This window comes from Pinus tabuliformis, chromosome Q, assembly GCF_031772625.1.
Source record: "Pinus tabuliformis cultivar Carrire ecotype Pingquan chromosome Q, CPIR1, whole genome shotgun sequence".
Lineage (NCBI taxonomy): Eukaryota > Viridiplantae > Streptophyta > Pinopsida > Pinales > Pinaceae > Pinus > Pinus tabuliformis.
The window spans coordinates 543,001,615-543,022,819 of record NC_142296.1 but is presented as its reverse complement, the minus strand read 5'-3'; the positions used below and the strand labels follow the sequence as shown (position 1 = coordinate 543,022,819).

At 38.1% G+C, this 21,205-nt stretch overlaps 2 pseudogenes; both read left to right on the top strand.

Moving 5' to 3' along the window:
* The first annotated feature begins 11,240 nt into the window (after positions 1 to 11,240).
* Positions 11,241 to 12,834, top strand: LOC149220588 (putative tRNA N6-adenosine threonylcarbamoyltransferase, mitochondrial pseudogene; annotated as a pseudogene).
* A 3,489-nt stretch (positions 12,835 to 16,323) lies between these two features.
* On the top strand, positions 16,324 to 17,917 carry LOC149220587 (putative tRNA N6-adenosine threonylcarbamoyltransferase, mitochondrial pseudogene; annotated as a pseudogene).
* Positions 17,918 to 21,205: the final 3,288 nt, after the last annotated feature.

The window sequence follows — 21,205 nt, the reverse complement described above, 5'->3', positions numbered from 1 at the left end:
AAACAATTGCCTTCCTTGCCCCAATCAGACCTCTGCAAAAACTGTGCCTCATCCTCGAGCCCAAAATTGCCTTTCCCATTTTTCATCAAAACCCTCAAAAACTCAAATCAAATCCTTGCACTTAATACCTAGCCTAAAATTAGCTTTTATTTCAGTTATCTCGAGCCCCATCGCTTGTATTTTTCCGAGATCGACCCGAAGAGAGCCCTCTCCTATCCTCGTAGGGCTAGCTACGAGGCTGAGCGTGGTTTGATGTGGACCTAGAACCTTGTCTTTTCAGCCTGAGACAAATCTAGGCTCTAACAAGGAGGAGAAAAATATCAAGGAGGAGCTCCCTACCTTGAGGACCCAGCTGAAGGACTAAAAATAAACGAAGAAGTAATGTGAAACAAGCAAAAGGAAAAGAAATATTATGTAGAAGAACTTGAAAATGTAGTAGATAAATTGAGAAACAAAATTGAAGAAAAAGACCAGCGACTTGAAAAGATCAAGAGCAGCATAGTAGTGAAAAAATCTAGCTCTAACCTTCAAAGAGGAGATGCAAGTTCAGATGTAAGAAATATTTATAGAATAGATTCGAAGAAGCCTACAACAATGATTGTGAGCAACCATGAAAATATTGGAGAGAAGAGACAACAAATTCATCACCAACAACAAAGAAGAGAACTAAAAGGAGCTTCTATGCCAACAAGATCATACACCCCTAGAGTTGATAATAGTAGAGTTCAAAAGAGAAATCATAATTCATTTTCTCCTTTGATGAACATGATAGAGTGTTTAAATTGTCATCAGTTTGGACATGTGGAAGCCTTTTATATGAGAAAATTGGACACATTTATGTAGTACTTTGGACAACAAATAATGGGATCTTCTTTCAGGTATAAAATTTTGTTTAATGGTTTATGTTATGCTTGTAACCTTTTTGGCCATAAGGCCATTGATTGCAGATCTAGTACGAGAAGATGGAAATCTAGCATGAGCAACAAAATATTAGATCCTTTGGCTTCTTATCTTGGTCATGTAGAGTGTTATATGTGTCACAACTTTGGACACATTCCCAAGTATTTCTAGATGCCTAGATCCATGAGACCTTCAGTACAAAAGTAGCATCCAAAGAAGCATGAACAACAAAGGAACCAACTAGGAGCCATGTTGAAGGAAAAGGAAGAACAATTAGGAAAATGTGGTATTTCTCTTTGTTCTATTGATGAGGATGATAAATGGTATATTAATAGCGGATGTTCACGTCATATGTCAGGAGATAGGATCAAATTTCACTTCTTGAAGATAATTAAAAGTGGTCATGTTGTTTTTGAAGGGAGTGAACCAATGAGAGTATTGGGAAGTGGCAAGTCCAACCTTGGTTAAAAGAGGACCAATGATGAAGATGTATGGCTCATTGAGGGCCTAAAGCACGACATTCTAAGTGCAAGTCAAATGGCCAATGGAGGTAAGGAAGTCGTTTTCAACTCCAGATGTTGTTTCATCCAGAAAGAAGGATCAAAGAGAGTGATAGCTAAAGAAGTCAAGACACCAGGCAATGTTTATGTGTTGAAGGGAAGAGCAAGCAAAGAAAAGAGATAAAATAAGTAATCTTCATCTTCATATTTAGAATATAAAAGATCAACACATATTTCAGCCCGCTCTTGCATGATAGATCTTTTAGATTGAAAACTGGATGTGAAGCCTTCATAGGCTCAAGGGGAGTATATGACACATTTTTGTTTTGCATGCAGTAGTTTTTATTGATGCTTATCTCTTTGATTATGTTTTCTTGATGATGGATTTTTGCTACTGATGTTGTCTTTTCTAATGTGTGATCAGGAAGAGAGATGGGTCATGTTCAGAGGGAGCACTTTATATGCTTCCAAAATTTTGATGGTTTTGATGGCACCATGGTTCCTTGGAGGAGTTGGCTATGTGTTCCATGCTATATGTTTATTTGATATATCATTGTTGCAGGAGCTTGAATTTTGGTTATGCATGGATAATTTACTACATATGCAGTTGGCTTGTATCATGCATTTTGGGTTGATGATTTTATGCATGTGGTGGTGCCATGGAGATTAGTACGATGATGGTGCATGATGCTTATATTTATGATGGATGTGTTTCATATTGATGCTGTTACTACATATGATGATGCTTATATTTTTTTAGTATGGTTGTTGATGTGATGTTTTTGTTGTCATTACATCATTATATGCTTATTTGTTGCTATCAATTTTTGAGTATCTTGTAGAGGATCATGCTCCATATGATGGTTATTGTTGTTTCCATGTATAGCTATAGAGAACTGATATATTGGGTTGATTGGATGCTATATTTATGATTCATGATGTTGTTGATACATGCTATTGTTGGGCCACCATACATTGTTATGTGTTGATGATTACTGTTGATATCTAATTCCATGGTTGATGATTTGGAGAGGTTGATACATGTCTCTTATGTGAATTATATTGAAATTATATTTCTGCCATAAAGAGGACATGTGGCTGATCATATGCTCTATGTACTTGCATTATGACATTGTATTAGACATGCATTAATGAGAGGACTATTATGAGAGCCATGTTTGGCATATGTTGCATAATGAGTCATGAGAGTTAGTCCAACTATGTATGGGTTGTTAGTAGTGTTGTTGCAGCCATGTACTTCATGTATTATTCTTGTACACTCTCATATTTATCATGGTGGGACATTATTGAGTCATGTATGCATTGAGAGAGAGAGTCATGTGAGTCATGGTTCAACCATATATGGGCTTATTGATGTAATTATACAATCATGTATTATCACCTTTGTAGCCATGTAATAAGCCTATGAGGCCCCACATGCTATTTCATATCATTTGGTCATAGTAATTGGTCCATGTGGAGTAGCCTCTTACATATGGCAAGAAATAATTGAAAGCTACATATATCAGATTACTTTCAGCTATGGAGATTTTTGCATCTAGCGGAGTATGGTTGGTCATATTGTTGTGACCTATCATCATGTGTGTTGCTGCTACCATGATTACTTCAGAGAGATGTCATTTCTAGATGGTCATTGATGCTAATGGTGTATGAGTTTTCTGCTGCTGGATAATTCAGTGTCGAGTTTTTGTTTCAGAGTTGGTTGGATATATGCTGCTACTGCTATGCAGTTGATCATAGTTGCTACTGCTAGTTGGACACATTATGTTGTTGTTGCTATGTATTTTTTATTTGATTTCATATTACAGTTATGTCATGGATTATGTTGTTGTTGCTTCAGGAGAGAGAGCATGTGTTTCAATCATTGTTGTTGCCGAGTGAGAGAGTTTATTGTTGTTGTCAGTAGGAGATCTATATTGTTTCTCTAGTGTGTTTTTTTTTTGACATAGATTGTGTCCAGGGGGATTTTATTGCACACGTGTTTCAGTTATGTGGGGGAGTGTTGTTTCCTTTTAGTGTTTCACTCAATTGTTCATAACTTGCATATGATATTGAGTGAAGTACATGTTTTTGTTGATGGAGCCCATTGCATGTAGAGGAGTTTGTAAAATTCATTATTGACATGTTTATCCCTTTTCCATTGATGTCAAAGGGGGAGAATGTGAGAATGAGGATAAGTTTTCAAAGGATAGTTTCAGATGGTTGTTTTAGTTGGGGTTTCCATCAATGCCAAATTGGGAGATTTTTGATATTGTTGTGTGTTGCAGTGTTACAGATGTGGTGTTGGTTTGCATTGATGTCAACCTAGTACCTTGGGTTGTAGGTGAGATGGTCAACACTTGGATGTTTGGTTACAGGTGGCTTGTGCATGGATGATGTGTTGCATTGGCTTTGGCATGTCTACTAGCATGTAGCTAGATGATGGAGAAGTGATTTGCAGGTGTTTCATATAGAGTGTGTTTCACAAGGATGTCATGGTCCTCATGTTCATGTTGTTGTTGTTGAGTTGGATGATGGTGTGTTTCACTTGCCTTGATGATCAATTGTGCATAGATGTTACATGGTCAATACAAAGTAGAGATATGATGATATTCTTAATCATGTTGATGCATACAGATGTTGCTGGCTGCTACATGGTTAGAGTTGAGGAGCCTTGCTGATTAGGTCTCAATTTCACGTATCAGGCTCACATGTTGATGATATGATATACAAGGCTTGGAGAGGACTTGAGATGGATGTGTAGGTATTGGAGGATGTCTAACAAATATTGGATCTTCATAACGATGGCAGAGATGTTGCAGAGAAGTTTGATGGCCGAGATGTTTATTATGGTTGTTGGTTGGAATCCTAGTCAACCTAGTTTGACTTGAGATGATGTTGGTGATATGCTTGTGACTTGGTGAAGTTTTGCAAAGGTGTTAGTGACTTCCATAGGTCCTACAGAGGCTTGACAAGATCTATAAGAAGGTTGAGAAGGATTTGAGTTGTTTTGACTGAGTTTTGATGATCCTCTGCCCCAGTCGCATGGATGATGGGTCATGGGAGTGACTAAAAAGCTCTAGTCACTGGTAGGTATTCCTGTACAAGGGACTGAGGAGCTCTAGTAGAATCTATCTTGTGTTGTGCATGCAACCGAGGTTTTTCACAAGAATTTATTTGCATTCCTCACATAACTCAACAAATTTTGGTATTACGACGAAGTTTAGGATATCAAAAGGCTAGTGGAGTTAGTGGTTGATTTGATAAAGAAGTCTATCTCAACCAAATATGAAGCACGAAAAATAATTGTTGAGTGATCCATAAACTGTAGCATTTACTAAGTTACTCAACACAAAAAAATGATAAATAGAGGAAGGCTTTGAGCCTATTTGGTTGGTTTCCTAGAAAGTGTGAGAGTATGCCATTGTGAGGGCATTGAGAGTGAGTAAAATTGAAACAGTTTCTCACATTGTTTTGTAGTGTTTTATCAATATATTGTGTGCAAAAATTAGAGATAGTGTTGAGAAGAAGATTCAAATTTTATGTGTTGATTGTGGCAGAAAATTGGTGGCTTGTGGTGTGTTAGAGAGCAGAGATTGTTGTGAGTAGTAGAGAAGAAATAATCCTCTCCAAGGAAGAGTATTTGTTTCATATTTTGTGTTGTAGAAAAATGGCGTTGTTGGGTTTCTCATGTTGAGCAATTTGATAATTTAGTATGAAACATTTTTGAAACTTGGTTCACATGGAGCAAGTGAAGGCATGGAGGCTTCAGAGTAGACAATGATTTGGTGGATTCAATATAAGGAATATATTTCTCCATCTAATAGGATTTGGATATTCCAATGGTAGTTGGGTGAGGATCGTTGGTTGTGGGAGCTTCCAACGGATGGTAGTCCATAGATCTGAGAGAGAAACAATTTTCTTTTCTGATAGGTGACAAAATACTGTGAAGGAAGCGATGTATTCTGTCTTATGGGTGTAAGCTAATCCATGTACAATTTTTTCAAGAAGAATAATAAAAGAATTGAGTAGCGCACCAATAGCAAGGTGGTTTTCTCACGAAAGGGTTTCCACCATAAATACTTGTGTTCTTATGTGTGCATAATTATGTTGGTGTTTCTCATGGTTATTAAGTTTTGAGTTTATTTCTGCTTTCATATTTTGTTAATATAATGTTCTGAATGTACATAGCTATTTCATATTGTGATAAAAAGATTCAAAACTAATATAAAGGTTATCACTAATGATTCACTCCCCTAGTAGTGAACACATTTCCAACCAAAAACTCTTCAATATTGGATAACTAGAATCATCAACTAATTGTTAAACTTGATGATGTTATCAAATATGTTTCTCATATTTCAAAAGGATGTATAACTTGTTATGTACCAATTTTTTTATACTCACAATTTCTGATGTTGATTAAAATATGTTATTGGCTTTTTATCCTTTGTTAAACATTTTTTTATGTAAGCTTCCTATTCTTTCAAGGAGTTCTTCTGAAGGGCAGTAAAAAAAATACCAATGGGAAAAAAAACAACTATTTTTGGCACTTATTCCATAACCCACTTGATTTGAAGAACACAAATTCCCATCAAGCTAAAATTAAACCTAATGACAAAAGATTATTGCAATTTCTTGGACCAAAATTTGGAAATTGTTACTTGTCGTTGCTTATGAACAAGTCTCGGTGAATGTGATACTATAAATTCAATGTAATGCATCTCATACACTAAGATTTGATCCATCAAACAAAATTCAAGAACAAAACAACCAAACAGTTTGAAATTTATTTGAAAACTTATTGCAAGTTCTTCAACCAAAATTTAGAAATTGTTACTTGGAATTACTTACAAACAAGCCGCACTAACTGAAACCACTTAAATAAAACATCATGCTTATCAGCTAATAAGTTTTAGTCCATTAACCAAGTCAAGTAGTACAATCAATTAGTTACTTTCTACCACATTATTTCTAGAATTGAATTCAGACAACGTGAGTTGCAGATTTCTAATCAAAGAAGGCTCGTGGAGGAAACATGTTGAAACTAAACTCATTCTAATAAATTTGAAATTCACAATTACTTAGGCCAATCCATTTCAATCTTCCATGTTCTAAATTTTGTTTTTGGAAAGTGCTTCCTTCAAAATCCATAAAAAACACAATTTCCATGAATACAAAAGGCACCACAAGGAGCCCCATTTGTAGGTGAAATGGCTTGTGAATCATTTATCATAATCACTTTTGCTTAATTAAGGTGCCAAAATAGAGGATAACCTTATGTAAAAATCACCCGAGAATGTAGGGAAAAAGCATGTGGTGACAATGTACTAATTCTAGTTACCTTGGAACTGGATGGTTTCAAGTAATAATAGGTCCATATTTGAATCACGCCTTTAAATATGGAATTTTGCCTCATGAAACATGAAATGCCTCAAAAGGTGCTCCTCAATGGAATAATATGCATCAAAATATATAGGAGGAGCTTCTAAAGCAACATCCATTATGATATCATCGTTTTTTAGCCTTGGCGCCAAAGTCTTCCCACCTCGTTAGATGGTAACAACTAGTAATTCATACTTGAAGTGGGAAAACATCTATATAAGTTCAAGCTTGACAAAAGCCATCTAGCAAATGTAGAAACATCATCATATTTTGGCAGTTAACCAAACCAGTAATTTTAAACAGATTAAAAATTGATATGAAATGAAAAATTATTCAGACACAAAAAAGTATGTATGATAAGAAAATATGAAAGTAAATGGATTGCTTCCAGTATTTCTGATTCTAGAAATCAAAGTAAGATCTCCACCAGGGCCAAAACGACACGTAGGCGAAACTCAAAACTACGTGTTTAGGAGCTTTCATTGGTCCAATAGTAAAACAAAATCAACACAAAATACTAAAATAGTCCTGAACCACGTTGACAAACAATATTGATTTCATACATAATACATCAATCAAAATTGTTGGCTGGTACCTGTGGGGCCAAATCTTAACATCTTCATTAGAGGGCTTAAGAATTAGGTTGACTAAATCCTCGTTGTTCAATGTGTTTGTAGGAAAGGGTGGAGGGTTTTCGTCAAAACTCCAAACCTATTCCTTGCAAAACCATGTTTCTCTAGTGAATCAACGCTGCCAAACTGTTACTTACAGGAGATATCAACTAACAAATAATTTTTTTCACTGGATTAAAATAGGTTTAATGGAAGCAGAAAAATTGTTCCTGGTATACCTGAGCAAAGCAAATGAATAAATACTAAATACAAATAATTTTTAGACAAAAGAAATGGAACCAGGTTAGCAAAAGGCCTAGTTGGTTTCCAAGCAGCCTAGAGTAGTAGTCCTAGGTCCAGGAAAAGAACATCTGGAATGAATAGGGTAGGTCCCAGGGTTAGGTCCTGCTCAGAAAAGTTTCTAGAGTAATAGAGAAATTAAAAGACCAAGAAAACACCACAGTTATTCATATTGTTATACAAGTTTAGAAAAAGTAATATTACTGTAATAATAATCACTACAGAAGGATAACTGGAAAATGTAAGAGATTAATAATAGTAATATGTCTTTACAATTTAATTAAGAAAGATACCAATTGTTCCAGAGCACGTTCGTTAGGTAACTATATAATTTATATAAGAATTTTTCAGTAGATTTAAAATTTGAATGTTAAAAACTATATAATAATCATGTTGACAAGAAAAGAGGAAGGGTTTCTTCGAAACCCTAAGATCATTGTAGGAAAATACTTAAACTAGTTCCTGCAGATGGTCGTTCAGAGATAATAACCATAATATAGTAATAATGAGGTTCTATGTTTAAAAAAAGCCATGAAGGCATTTAATAAATAAATAAATAAATAAATAAATAAATAAATAAATATATATATATATATATATATATATATATATATATATATATATATATATATATATATATATATATAGATATATATATATATCTAAAGTGAAAGTTCTCAACAAAACCATCTTCAACAGGGGGAGAATACCCTCAAATATAAATAGTATTATGTACTAACCTTGCATCAGGTTATGAGTATATCAAACGAAATGAGCATTATTGACCATGTAATCGGCCCATCTAGACTACTTCTAAATAAAAACTAAAGTATAACCCTCTGTCATTAACATTGAAGACAAAATTATTATGGACCCTTGTAGACAAATGGAAGAGATTAAGTTATTAAAAACCTAGAAATTTCACATGCAGTCGTAGCCATTATACCATTGAATAATGAATAGAACCCTCACTTGAAAGAAAAAAGTTGGCCTTGTTAATTTTCTGTAACTTCGTGTGATTGAGGAAACTCATAAACACTAGGGAAGGGTTATGGCTTACCTAAAGGAATATTCTAACATAAGCAAATTCTCATTGTACCTTGCAAGATATAAAAGTGAGAAAAGTTAAAATAATCATTGGGAGCCATGTATGAAGAAACAATAGAATTATAGAACCTTAAAATAATTGGAATGTGTTACCTATAATAGCACGACCAATGAACACGGTAGAATTTGGCCGTATCCTAGAACCGATGGAAGTCAAGAAGGGTTTGAAACCATGCCAATAAAATGATGAGGAACAGGCACCAATAGATGATAAGGTGGGAAACCCTATTACAGAAGAGAGGTGTAAAACCCCCACCGTGAAAGTGAGGTCTGGGAATAGCCCTTACTTTCATGCTTACAACCAAACCCCGATATATAAAATTCATTATAGGCCTACTATGCAAGCAAACCACTAAATTACAAGTAGAAGGTGAGAGTGTTTAGGCTCACTGTTATTTACAAGTTAGGCTGACTAAAACCGTAAGGAATCCAAGAGTGAGTCGAATTGTTGAACGACACAACAAATCAAACACACCACCATATTACACATGACAAATACACTCAGTTGCACAATAAATTGCAGAAGATTCAATGAAAAAAGTTAGGGTTTTGTCTCTACGGTTGCAAAGTTATGCTCTCCGAGGTGAGGGATTGAATGAGACTGCAGGATTTGTGGGAGCACTACAAGAAAAAGGTCATTGGTGAGGGTCATGCTTGTGATGGACCTTTAAGGCACGTCACCAATGTTGCATATGGTGACGGTCTTTAAAAAGGCATTGTTGTAAGTGTATATAGTGATGGTCCTTTAAGGTTTGTCACTAAAGCCATTTTCAATAACACTTTTGGTGAGGGTTGTTAAAGGACCGTCACTAATTCTCTCTTTGGTGACACTTTTGGTGAGGATCGTTAAAGGGCCCATCACTAATTATCTCTTTGGTGACACTTCTAGTGACGATCTTTTATTGACTGTCACCAATGATCTTTTTGGTTACTTTTGGTGATAGTCAATAAATGTTCATCATCATTGATCATTCCGATGAGTTTTTGATGACACTTCATGCCCGTGATGAACCTTTAAGGTCCGTCACCAATGTCACATATGATGACGGTTTTTAAAAAATCGTTGTTGTAAGTGTATATAGTGATGGCCCTTTAAGGTTTGTCACCAAAGTCATTTTCAATGACACTTTTGGTGAGGGTCGTTAAAGGTCTGTCACTAATTCTCTCTTTGGTGACACTTTTGGTGAGGGTCGTTAAAGGTCCTTCACTAATTTTCTCTTTGGTGACACTTCTAGTGACGATCTTTTATTGACCCTCACCAATGCTCTTTTTGGTTACTTTTGGTGACAGTAAAAAAATGTTCATCATCATTGACCATTCCAATGAGTTTTTGATGACGCTATGTACCTATTACTATATTTTTTGTCAAAATATAGCGATTTAAGACCATTGTTGTGGAGTCTTTTTCATTATTTGTCCAAGGTCATAGTGGTTATAATAGTCAGTCAATTTGTTAAGAATTAATTAGTGTGTACATCATTTCCCTTAAGTCATAAGAATATATTTTTCCTACGAGTCAACACATGATTCATCTCTATTAGGTTTATTATCTAGAAAATTTCCTTTAAATAAAGTTCCACTAGTGTGTGTAGGAACTATATTATTTAATACATAATCAAGCTCTGTCAATTCTGTTAATGAGAGATACCTAGCACTCCTCAACACTCATGGCACACCTTAACATGGTTTGGAACGGTACACTAATACTCCTTGGCACCTTGCATGTCTTGGAACATCTTTGTACGTAGAACATCTTGCCATGAGTAGTGTTAGACTCCATCTCATGTCAGAGATAGATTCTTCTTCAAAACCCTGTTTTGAAGAAGAAATCATTAATGTGTTGTTTAAATTTGTGTAATTTATGCTCCAGCTCTTCAAAAGGCAGTGATTGTAGCTCCTACCTCTGTAAAAGCACAAAGAAAACAAAGCATACATCAGACTCTACGATTGATGAATTTGGTCAAGTTTTATCTTCATATGGTTTCAATTATCATGGTACAGAGGTTCTCTACAGTGGCACATCCAGTCATTCGTTTCGAAGCTTTGCAGGCCCTTAGAGCAGCAATACACAGTTATACATCCATTATGTCTTTATGTTGGCATCTAATTTCTTCAACTGTATTGGGACTACTTGAGTCATCTTATTTTGACGTTGGCGCACATGCAACATCGACAAAATTCTGCAAGGGAACCTCCAGGCAAAATCTGAGACCAGTTGATGACAAAACAATGCCGAGTGCTGTAAAGGAGGGGATGCAACAGAGTCTAGACCTATGGTTCGGGGTTGTAACCGTCCAAGGTGTCATGGAATATCCATTTCTTCATGCACGTGCCTTCTCTGCTGCTGCAAAGTTTTCAGCAGTGATTGACAAGGGAAGATGTGAGCAGTTTGTTTATGCTGCCATGACAGTGTTTGTACTTATTTTGTTAGAAGCTTATGGCAGCATGGCAGCACCCAAGGGAGGGAGAGAAATGGATACCTTGTATCAGTCATACATTGAGTGGAGGATTGCCACATTCAAATGGTTACATACTTATTGAAGCAAATGGTGGTCTCAATCAACAACGCACATCGATTTGTAATGCAGTAGCTGTGGCAGGCCTTTTGAATGCAACTCTTGTTATCCCCAAATTTCATTTTAACAGTATTTGGCAAGATCCTAGCAACTTTGGAGACATTTATGATGAGGGGCATTTTATCAAAAGTCTTAGATATGATGTGAGGGTGGTTAGAGAGCTCCCAGAAGATATAATGGCAACGTTTGACTACAATACAAGCAATATTTTTAATTTCAGGGTTAAGGCTTGGTCACCTGTCAGTTACTACTTGCAAAAGGTTTTTCCAAGATTACTTGATATTGGGGTAATATGGATATCTCCATTTGCAAATAGACTGTCATCTGAAGTCCCGCCCAATATTCAGCGCCTCCGATGTTTGGCTAATTACGAAGCATTAAAATTTTCTGTGCCCATTACTTCACTTGCAGAAAAGCTAGTAAAACGCATGATTGGGGCAAGCTCCAGAAGTAATGGAAAATATATTGCAGTTCATCTTCGATTTGAAGAGGACATGGTAGCTTTCTCATGCTGTGTTTATGATGGAGTGGTGGAAGATGCATTGCATAATGCAAATTTGACACCATTTGATCTTTCTGCAGTGGCTGTGACTATTGGACCTGGTTTAAGCCTATGCTTACGTATTGGTGTGAGAAAAGCAAGACTGATAGCTGGAAAACACAATTTGCCAATGGTTGGAGTCCATCACATGGAGGCACATGCTTTAGTTGCTAGGTTGACAGAAAAGGAGTTGCAATTTCCATTCCTGGCCCTTTTAATATCTGGTGGTCACAATCTTCTTATCCTAGCGCAAAGTGTTGGTCGATATGTACAACTAGGTACAACAATAGATGATGCAATTGGAGAGGCATATGACAAGACAGCAAGGTGGCTTGGACTCGATATGAGGAGAGGTGGTGGCCCGGCTCTAGAAGAGCTTGCGCTGGAAGGTGACCCACATGCTATTAAGCTTTCGGTACCCATGCAGCAACACAAGGATTGTAATTTCTCATATGCAGGCTTGAAAACACAAGTGCGGAAGGCAATTGAATTCAGAAACATTGATACAAACAATGATCCGATAGTTGCCGCGAGCACTAAAGACCGAAAACTACGGGCAGACATTGCTGCCTTTTTCCAGAGAGTTGTTGTTTTGCGTTTGGAGCAGAGATGTGATCGAGCTGTTGAATGGGCCCAAAGCATTGAACCATCTATTAATTGTTTGGTTGTGTCAGGAGGCGTTGCTTCAGATCATTATGTGCGAATTCAGCTGGATAAGATTGTAAAGAAGCATAACTTGAAGCTTGTTTGCCCACCCCCAAGCCTTTGTACAGATAATGTTGGATCTGCGTCCAAGGTGGCAACTGGGAGAGATATTTGCAGAGGGTAGGAGTAGTTCACCCTCTCTCAAAAGGGGCCGAATTCATCCATCATTAACATCCTCTATCCAAATGTCTTCACAGCACAATTCATGAGAAAGCTCTTCGTACTTTTGACTCTGCAATCTGAATCTGCTATTTACCACTGTAAAGTATCGATTCAGATTCTGGAAAAATTATATCACTGTGACCATATTGTCATTGCAAATGAGCTTGTGAAATTGGTATCGATTGAGCTCTCCTTGAACAAATATGCTTGCGCCAAAAAGAATTCTTTGTAGTCAATAATGGCTTCATTATTCCGCAACATAAACCACCAAATTTGAGCAAAGTCATCTGCACTGCACCTGCTGAAAGGCTCCGATACTCTGTACAGGACTCTGTTCCATGATTTCCGCCAACGACTGATCCTTTGGAGATTTTGTGGGCGATGTGGCTCTTAGAAGGCGGATTATGAGCTTTTGTTGATGCTACCATATAGCATGTGGTTGAAATGTGTTGGAAATCGATGAGTGGCACAGCATAAATCAGAATTAAACACGCAAACCTCTTTCAGTATAGTTGTCATCATCAGCTGAATCGGTGGACTACTAGCTTGAAGGTTATGCAACGTGGCAAACCAAACTAAAGTGAAGATTATCCATTACAGCCAGAGAATGCGATTTGATTCCAATCTTGGTCCTATGGAGATCCGCGCTCCAGTTTTTCCTCATAATTAGCCAAATCATCAACAGAATGTTAATTTAAAGTTTGTTTTATTAAAATCGCCAATGTATTTCCAGAAATTCGGGAGCAGTTGTAATTTCCAGCATATGCAAAGTGGCAGAGAATGAGGAGCGATTGCCTATGTTTGTCTTCAGTCGGGATTGACACCTGTAAATGCTACTTCATCAGTTATCAAGTAGAAAGAGCGCCACTCTCTCTTCAGGAAGCGCTGATTGTTTTGTTTTAGTTTATTTTGTTAAATAAGGATAAAAACAAATTCCTGGTCTTGGGGTCGACTTGTTTTCCCCCAGCTGTATTTTGTTTCATATTTTTGTAGTTAGTTAAAACAGCGCCCCTGTTTTGGGCAGCATTGTATTTATTCATTTGTAATGAGAAAGAGTGAGTAAGGGGAGAGTTTTCTGAGTGCTGAGTGCTGGAACAGAGCTTTTCATTGTACAGTTTTTGGCAGAGAATTTAATGGAATTTCATAGCTCTGTTTGCTGGGATTCATGTGGTATGTCAATTTAACATTAGTTTTTCCTCTGTTACATATGTAAACCGTTATGTTTCAATTCATTTCATGATCATTTCTGGTTGAGCAAATGAAGTGTTTAGGAAGGAATTCATAGTATTGTATGCTCCTCCTATAAATTTGCTCACGTTCAATGTTTTCTCCTGTTTAAGGAGGATTCAAAGTATTATTTTCCCTCCTTAGCTCCTCACCAGTCTTGCCATCCCATTTAAAAATCTAGATTTGGTGTTAAATTGCTTGCCTACCTTGCCTCAGTTTAATAATCTATGTAGTCATTATATTTCTCTGTTTCAAGCTGTGATTTTGCCCATGCAGCCTAGAAAAGCCCCGTCATTCCATTAAAAAACCCCAAAAATCATTAAATCAACCCCCCTTATCAATTTACTAGCCTAAAATCTTTATTCTTAATTGGTCAGCCTAATCCTATTGAAAGATCTACCGAATCTGACCCGAGAGAGCCTTCTCATACCTCGTAGGGCTAGCTACGAGGTGAAATGGTTTGATGTAGCCTTGAAGGTTTACCTTCCTCAGCCTAGGGTGAAATCTCAAGCGCTAACATAGTGGCGACCATACTGGGGAAGAAAAACTTGTCTGTTGATTGATGTGTTTGTTTCATAAGTCTTAGACGGAGCCTGAAGTTACGCCAGAAGCCTTCGAAAACGCTCCTGTTTTACATCAGCGTTAGTAGATAAACGCTGCTTCAGTCAATCTCCGTGAGCTTGTGAATACGACCACTTCGATTGCATTTTACCCCAGTACATATATCAAGTTCAGATCTGATGCTGATGGTGGACAGCAGTCAGACACTTATGCAGGCTGAATCATTCACCTGGCGACTCCAACTCGATCCAGACATTCCAGTGCCTGTTGATATGTTCATGCAATGGTAGGGTATGTGGCAGACCCTGCACTTTGTGAAGCTCTAGATGGCGTTAGAGAGTTGTTAGCGGATATTGAAATTAATGAAGAATTTTTCAGTATTTTCCTTCAATGTTTGAAATCTCCGAAGCTTCATCTTGAAGGCAAAACTAGATTTTATGAGTTAGTTGTTGAAAGAGTTGAAAATGAGATTCAGTATCTCGATGAGCAAATTCAGTCTTATGATTTCCAAGACCCTAAAAAGTTCTTGGAAATCCTTCCTCCTTCGCAACAAGAAACAACAGACTTGCCTATAGATGTATACATTGATAATGTGCAGCTGGAAGTATGCATTGCAGAGTTGGGGCAGCCAACAGAGTCCGGTGTCCGTGATCCTATTGCGGCATACATGGACACATTTTTCAGTTTGATTGACAGATCAGGCTGTCTTTTCCATGACCAGGCTCAGTACGTGCATGAAGGGCTGCCAGCAATTGCGTCTGTGACTTCGTGGCAGCATTCTCAAGCGGCTTCATTTTCAGGTCTACTTGCATGGTTAATATGGCATTTTAGCATCACCTGATTTCTTGTTTATACAGCAGATTAGAGTAGGTTGTAAATAAATAAGCAGCCATAAGGGCAGCATCTTGTTTTAGTTTGCTTGAAGATTGTTTCAGTTCAGTTTCAGTGTGAAAATAAATCCAGAGTTGTGTTGATGATGACTCCATTGCCCAATGGTGGAGGCACTGTCTGCTCTCCCAAAGTTCTGCGGTTCTTGGCACCTCCAGGAAGCTGCAGCTGCCATCCCAAATGGAGCCAATGTTAGACTCCGTCTCATGTCAGAGATAGATTCTTCTTCAAAACCCTGTTTTGAAGAAGAAATCATTAATGTGTTGTTTAAATTTGTGTAATTTATGCTCCAGCTCTTCAAAAGGCAGTGATTGCAGCTCCTACCTCTGTAAAAGCACAAAGAAAACAAAGCATACATCAGACTCTACGATTGATGAATTTGGTCAAGTTTTATCTTCATATGGTTTCAATTATCATGGTACAGAGGTTCTCTACAGTGGCACATCTAGTCATTCGTTTCGAAGCTTTGCAGGCCCTTAGAGCAGCAATACACAGTTATACATCCATTATGTCTTTATGTTGGCATCTAATTTCTTCAACTGTATTGGGACTACTTGAGTCATCTTATTTTGACGTTGGCGCACATGCAACATCGACAAAATTCTGCAAGGGAACCTCCAGGCAAAATCTGAGACCAGTTGATGACAAAACAATGCCGAGTGCTGTAAAGGAGGGGATGCAACAGAGTCTAGACCTATGGTTCGGGGTTGTAACCGTCCAAGGTGTCATGGAATATCCATTTCTTCATTCACGTGCCTTCTCTGCTGCTGCAAAGTTTTCACCAGTGATTGACAAGGGAAGATGTGAGCAGTTTGTTTATGCTGCCATGACAGTGTTTGTACTTATTTTGTTAGAAGCTTATGGCAGCATGGCAGCACCCAAGGGAGGGAGAGGAATGGATACCTTGTATCAGTCATACATTGAGTGGAGGATTGCCACATTCAAATGGTTACATACTTATTGAAGCAAATGGTGGTCTCAATCAACAGCGCACATCGATTTGTAATGCAGTAGCTGTGGCAGGCCTTTTGAATGCAACTCTTGTTATCCCCAAATTTCATTTTAACAGTATTTGGCAAGATCCTAGCAACTTTGGAGACATTTATGATGAGGGGCATTTTATCAAAAGTCTTAGATATGATGTGAGGGTGGTTAGAGAGCTCCCAGAAGATATAATGGCAACGTTTGACTACAATACAAGCAATATTTTTAATTTCAGGGTTAAGGCTTGGTCACCTGTCAGTTACTACTTGCAAAAGGTTTTTCCAAGATTACTTGATATTGGGGTAATATGGATATCTCCATTTGCAAATAGACTGTCATCTGAAGTCCCGCCCAATATTCAGCGCCTCCGATGTTTGGCTAATTACGAAGCATTAAAATTTTCTGTGCCCATTACTTCACTTGCAGAAAAGCTAGTAAAACGCATGATTGGGGCAAGCTCCAGAAGTAATGGAAAATATATTGCAGTTCATCTTCGATTTGAAGAGGACATGGTAGCTTTCTCATGCTGTGTTTATGATGGAGTGGTGGAAGATGCATTGCATAATGCAAATTTGACACCATTTGATCTTTCTGCAGTGGCTGTGACTATTGGACCTGGTTTAAGCCTATGCTTACGTATTGGTGTGAGAAAAGCAAGACTGATAGCTGGAAAACACAATTTGCCAATGGTTGGAGTCCATCACATGGAGGCGCATGCTTTAGTTGCTAGGTTGACAGAAAAGGAGTTGCAATTTCCATTCCTGGCCCTTTTAATATCTGGTGGTCACAATCTTCTTATCCTAGCGCAAAGTGTTGGTCGATATGTACAACTAGGTACAACAATAGATGATGCAATTGGAGAGGCATATGACAAGACAGCAAGGTGGCTTGGACTCGATATGAGGAGAGGTGGTGGCCCGGCTCTAGAAGAGCTTGCGCTGGAAGGTGACCCACATGCTATTAAGCTTTCGGTACCCATGCAGCAACACAAGGATTGTAATTTCTCATATGCAGGCTTGAAAACACAAGTGCGGAAGGCAATTGAATTCAGAAACATTGATACAAACAATGATCCGATAGTTGCCGCGAGCACTAAAGACCGAAAACTACGGGCAGACATTGCTGCCTTTTTCCAGAGAGTTGCTGTTTTGCGTTTGGAGCAGAGATGTGATCGAGTTGTTGAATGGGCCCAAAGCATTGAACCATCTATTAATTGTTTGGTTGTGTCAGGAGGCGTTGCTTCAAATCATTATGTGCGAATTCAGCTGGATAAGATTGTAAAGAAGCATAACTTGAAGCTTGTTTGCCCACCCCCAAGCCTTTGTACAGATAATGTTGGATTTGCGTCCAAGGTGGCAACTGGGAGAGATATTTGCAGAGGGTAGGAGTAGTTCACCCTCTCTCAAAAGGGGCCGAATTCATCCATCATTAACATCCTCTATCCAAATGTCTTCACAGCACAATTCATGAGAAAGCTCTTCGTACTTTTGACTCTGCAATCTGAATCTGCTATTTACCACTGTAAAGTATCGATTCAGATTCTGGAAAAACTATATCACAGTGACCATATTGTCATTGCAAATGAGCTTGTGAAATTGGTATCGATTGAGCTCTCCTTGAACAAATATGCTTGCGCCAAAAAGAATTCTTTGTAGTCAATAATGGCTTCATTATTCCGCAACATAAACCACCAAATTTGAGCAAAGTCATCTGCACTGCACCTGCTGAAAGGCTCCGATACTCTGTACAGGACTCTGTTCCATGATTTCCGCCAACGACTGATCCTTTGGAGATTTTGTGGGCGATGTGGCTCTTAGAAGGCGGATTATGAGCTTTTGTTGATGCTACCATATAGCATGTGGTTGAAATGTGTTGGAAATCGATGAGTGGCACAGCATAAATCAGAATTAAACACGCAAACCTCTTTCAGTATAGTTGTCATCATCAGCTGAATCGGTGGACTACTAGCTTGAAGGTTATGCAACGTGGCAAACCAAACTAAAGTGAAGATTATCCATTACAGCCAGAGAATGCGATTTGATTCCAATCTTGGTCCTATGGAGATCTGCGCTCCAGTTTTGCCTCATAATTAGCCAAATCATCAACAGAATGTTAATTTAAAGTTTGTTTTATTAAAATCGCCAATGTATTTCCAGAAATTCGGGAGCAGTTGTAATTTCCAGCATATGCAAAGTGGCAGAGAATGAGGAGCGATTTCCTATGTTTGTCTTCAGTCGGGATTGACACCTGTAAATGCTACTTCATCAGTTATCAAGTAGAAAGAGCGCCACTCTCTCTTCAGGAAGCGCTGATTGTTTTGTTTTAGTTTATTTTGTTAAATAAGGATAAAAACAAATTCCTGGTCTTCGGGTCGACTTGTTTTCCCCCAGCTGTATTTTGTTTCATATTTTTGTAGTTAGTTAAAACAGCGCCCCTGTTTTGGGCAGCATTGTATTTATTCATTTGTAATGAGAAAGAGTGAGTAAGGGGGGAGTTTTCTGAGTGCTGAGTGCTGGAACAGAGCTTTTCATTGTACAGTTTTTGGCAGAGAATTTAATGGAATTTCATAGCTCTGTTTGCTGGGATTCATGTGGTATGTCAATTTAACATTAGTTTTTCCTCTGTTACATATGTAAACCGTTATGTTTCAATTCATTTCATGATCATTTTTGGTTGAGCAAATGAAGTGTTTAGGAAGGAATTCATAGTATTGTATGCTCCTCCTATAAATTTGCTCACGTTCAATGTTTTCTCCTGTTTAAGGAGGATTCAAAGTATTATTTGCCCTCCTTAGCTCCTCACCAGTCTTGCCATCCCATTTAAAAATCTAGATTTGGTGTTAAATTGCTTGCCTACCTTGCCTCAGTTTAATAATCTATGTAGTCATTATATTTCTCTGTTTCAAGCTGTGATTTTGCCCATGCAGCCCAGAAAAGCCCCGTCATTCCATTAAAAAACCCCAAAAATCATTAAATCAACCCCCCTTATCAATTTACTAGCCTAAAATCTTTATTCTTAATTGGTCAGCCTAATCCTATTGAAAGATCTACCGAATCTGACCCGAGAGAGCCTTCTCATACCTCGTAGGGCTAGCTACGAGGTGAAATGGTTTGATGTAGCCTTGAAGGTTTACCTTCCTCAGCCTAGGGTGAAATCTCAAGCGCTAACAAGTAGGACACCCAAGCACATGTTGGCATGCCCTAACATAACATAACACTCCCCTATCATGTGTTGGCATGCCTTGTAGTCCCTAGCATGCCCTGGAACACCTTGGCATAATATTTCATTGACAAAAATTAGCACTTGGCACACATTGGGACTTGGCATCTATTGGAACATCTTATTAGTGTGCCTAGCATGCCCCTTTTGAAAAATATAAAGTCTCAACTTATTAACTCTCTTATGTGTTAATTTCCTTGCATTTTAGCTTGGTTATTCCTTTTGTTTCCTTGAAACTCCTTGACGCATATTGGCATACTTTGGCACCCTACACATGCTAGCATGTCTTAGCACCTGGCATGCGTTGGCACTATTTTGCACATGTTAGCACACCCCAGAACTACCTAGCACACTCTAGCACTTCTTTACATTCCTTGATATTCCCTGGCATGCCTTGGCCGTGCTTAGCATACCTTGTCACTCCCTCCTTGGCATGACAGCTAGCACTCATTAACACTCCCCGACACACCCTCATATTCATTCACTTCCATGCATTTTGACCTATTTCTTCCTTGTGTTGTCCTAGTACTCCCTAACACTCCTCAGCATGCATTTGAACTCTCTAGCACACCTTATCACTCTTCGATATGCTCTGCCACTTCATAGCATGCATCACACTCCCTGACGCAAATTGGAACTCGGCACATGTTGGAACTTGGCAAGTCTTAGCATGTTTGGCATGCATTGGGATGACTTGGTATGATTTGCAATGGCTTAATATTAAAGTTATTTGAGATCAATTATTGGAAACTAGATGAGAAGAAATAGAGGAATATTTGGCACTTATAATGCATTGACACTTGGCACTTGGAACCTATTGGTACTTAGTGTTGGTGTGCCTAGCATGCCCCTCATGGAAAAGGTAAATTGATGACTTATTAACCCTATTATGTGCTCATTTCATTGTAGTTTAACTTGTTCTTCCCTTTTTTTGCCTTGCCAGTCCCTGGCATGCATTGTCACACCCTTGTACATCTTGGCATGCCTTAACACTTGGAATATCTTAGCTTGTTTGACATGTCTTCGTACTATTTGGCACATGTTAGCATGCCCTAACATTCCATAACACACCTTGGCAGTCATGACCTCACAACTAGCATTACATTTTTTCATGACTTGGGAACCTTACATTCACTAGAACACCTTGGCACTCCCTAGTTGTCATGCCCTGTGTTATCCTCAACAATGTCCCAGGTTGATGAGGAGATCGACAGAGGTAACCACAGACCTATATTTTAGTTTGGTAGCTAGCCCTACCAAACTAGAGAGGGCTCTCTCTATGAAATCACAACCAAGAGATGACTGGAATGTAAAGGATTTTAGGCTAGATAGCTAGGCTGAGGCGGGTTTTTGAAAATTTAGGGTTTTGTTGCTAGATAAGGGAGAAAAACCAGGTAGGTATGTAAGAGGATCAAAGGGTTACATCAGAAAATATATAAAGGAGCAAGGTAGCATTAATTTTGTGATGGATCTTAGGGTTTGTGGGTGCAGTGTAGTGTTTAGAAGAAGCAAAATGTCATAATGAGCATGAAACATGAA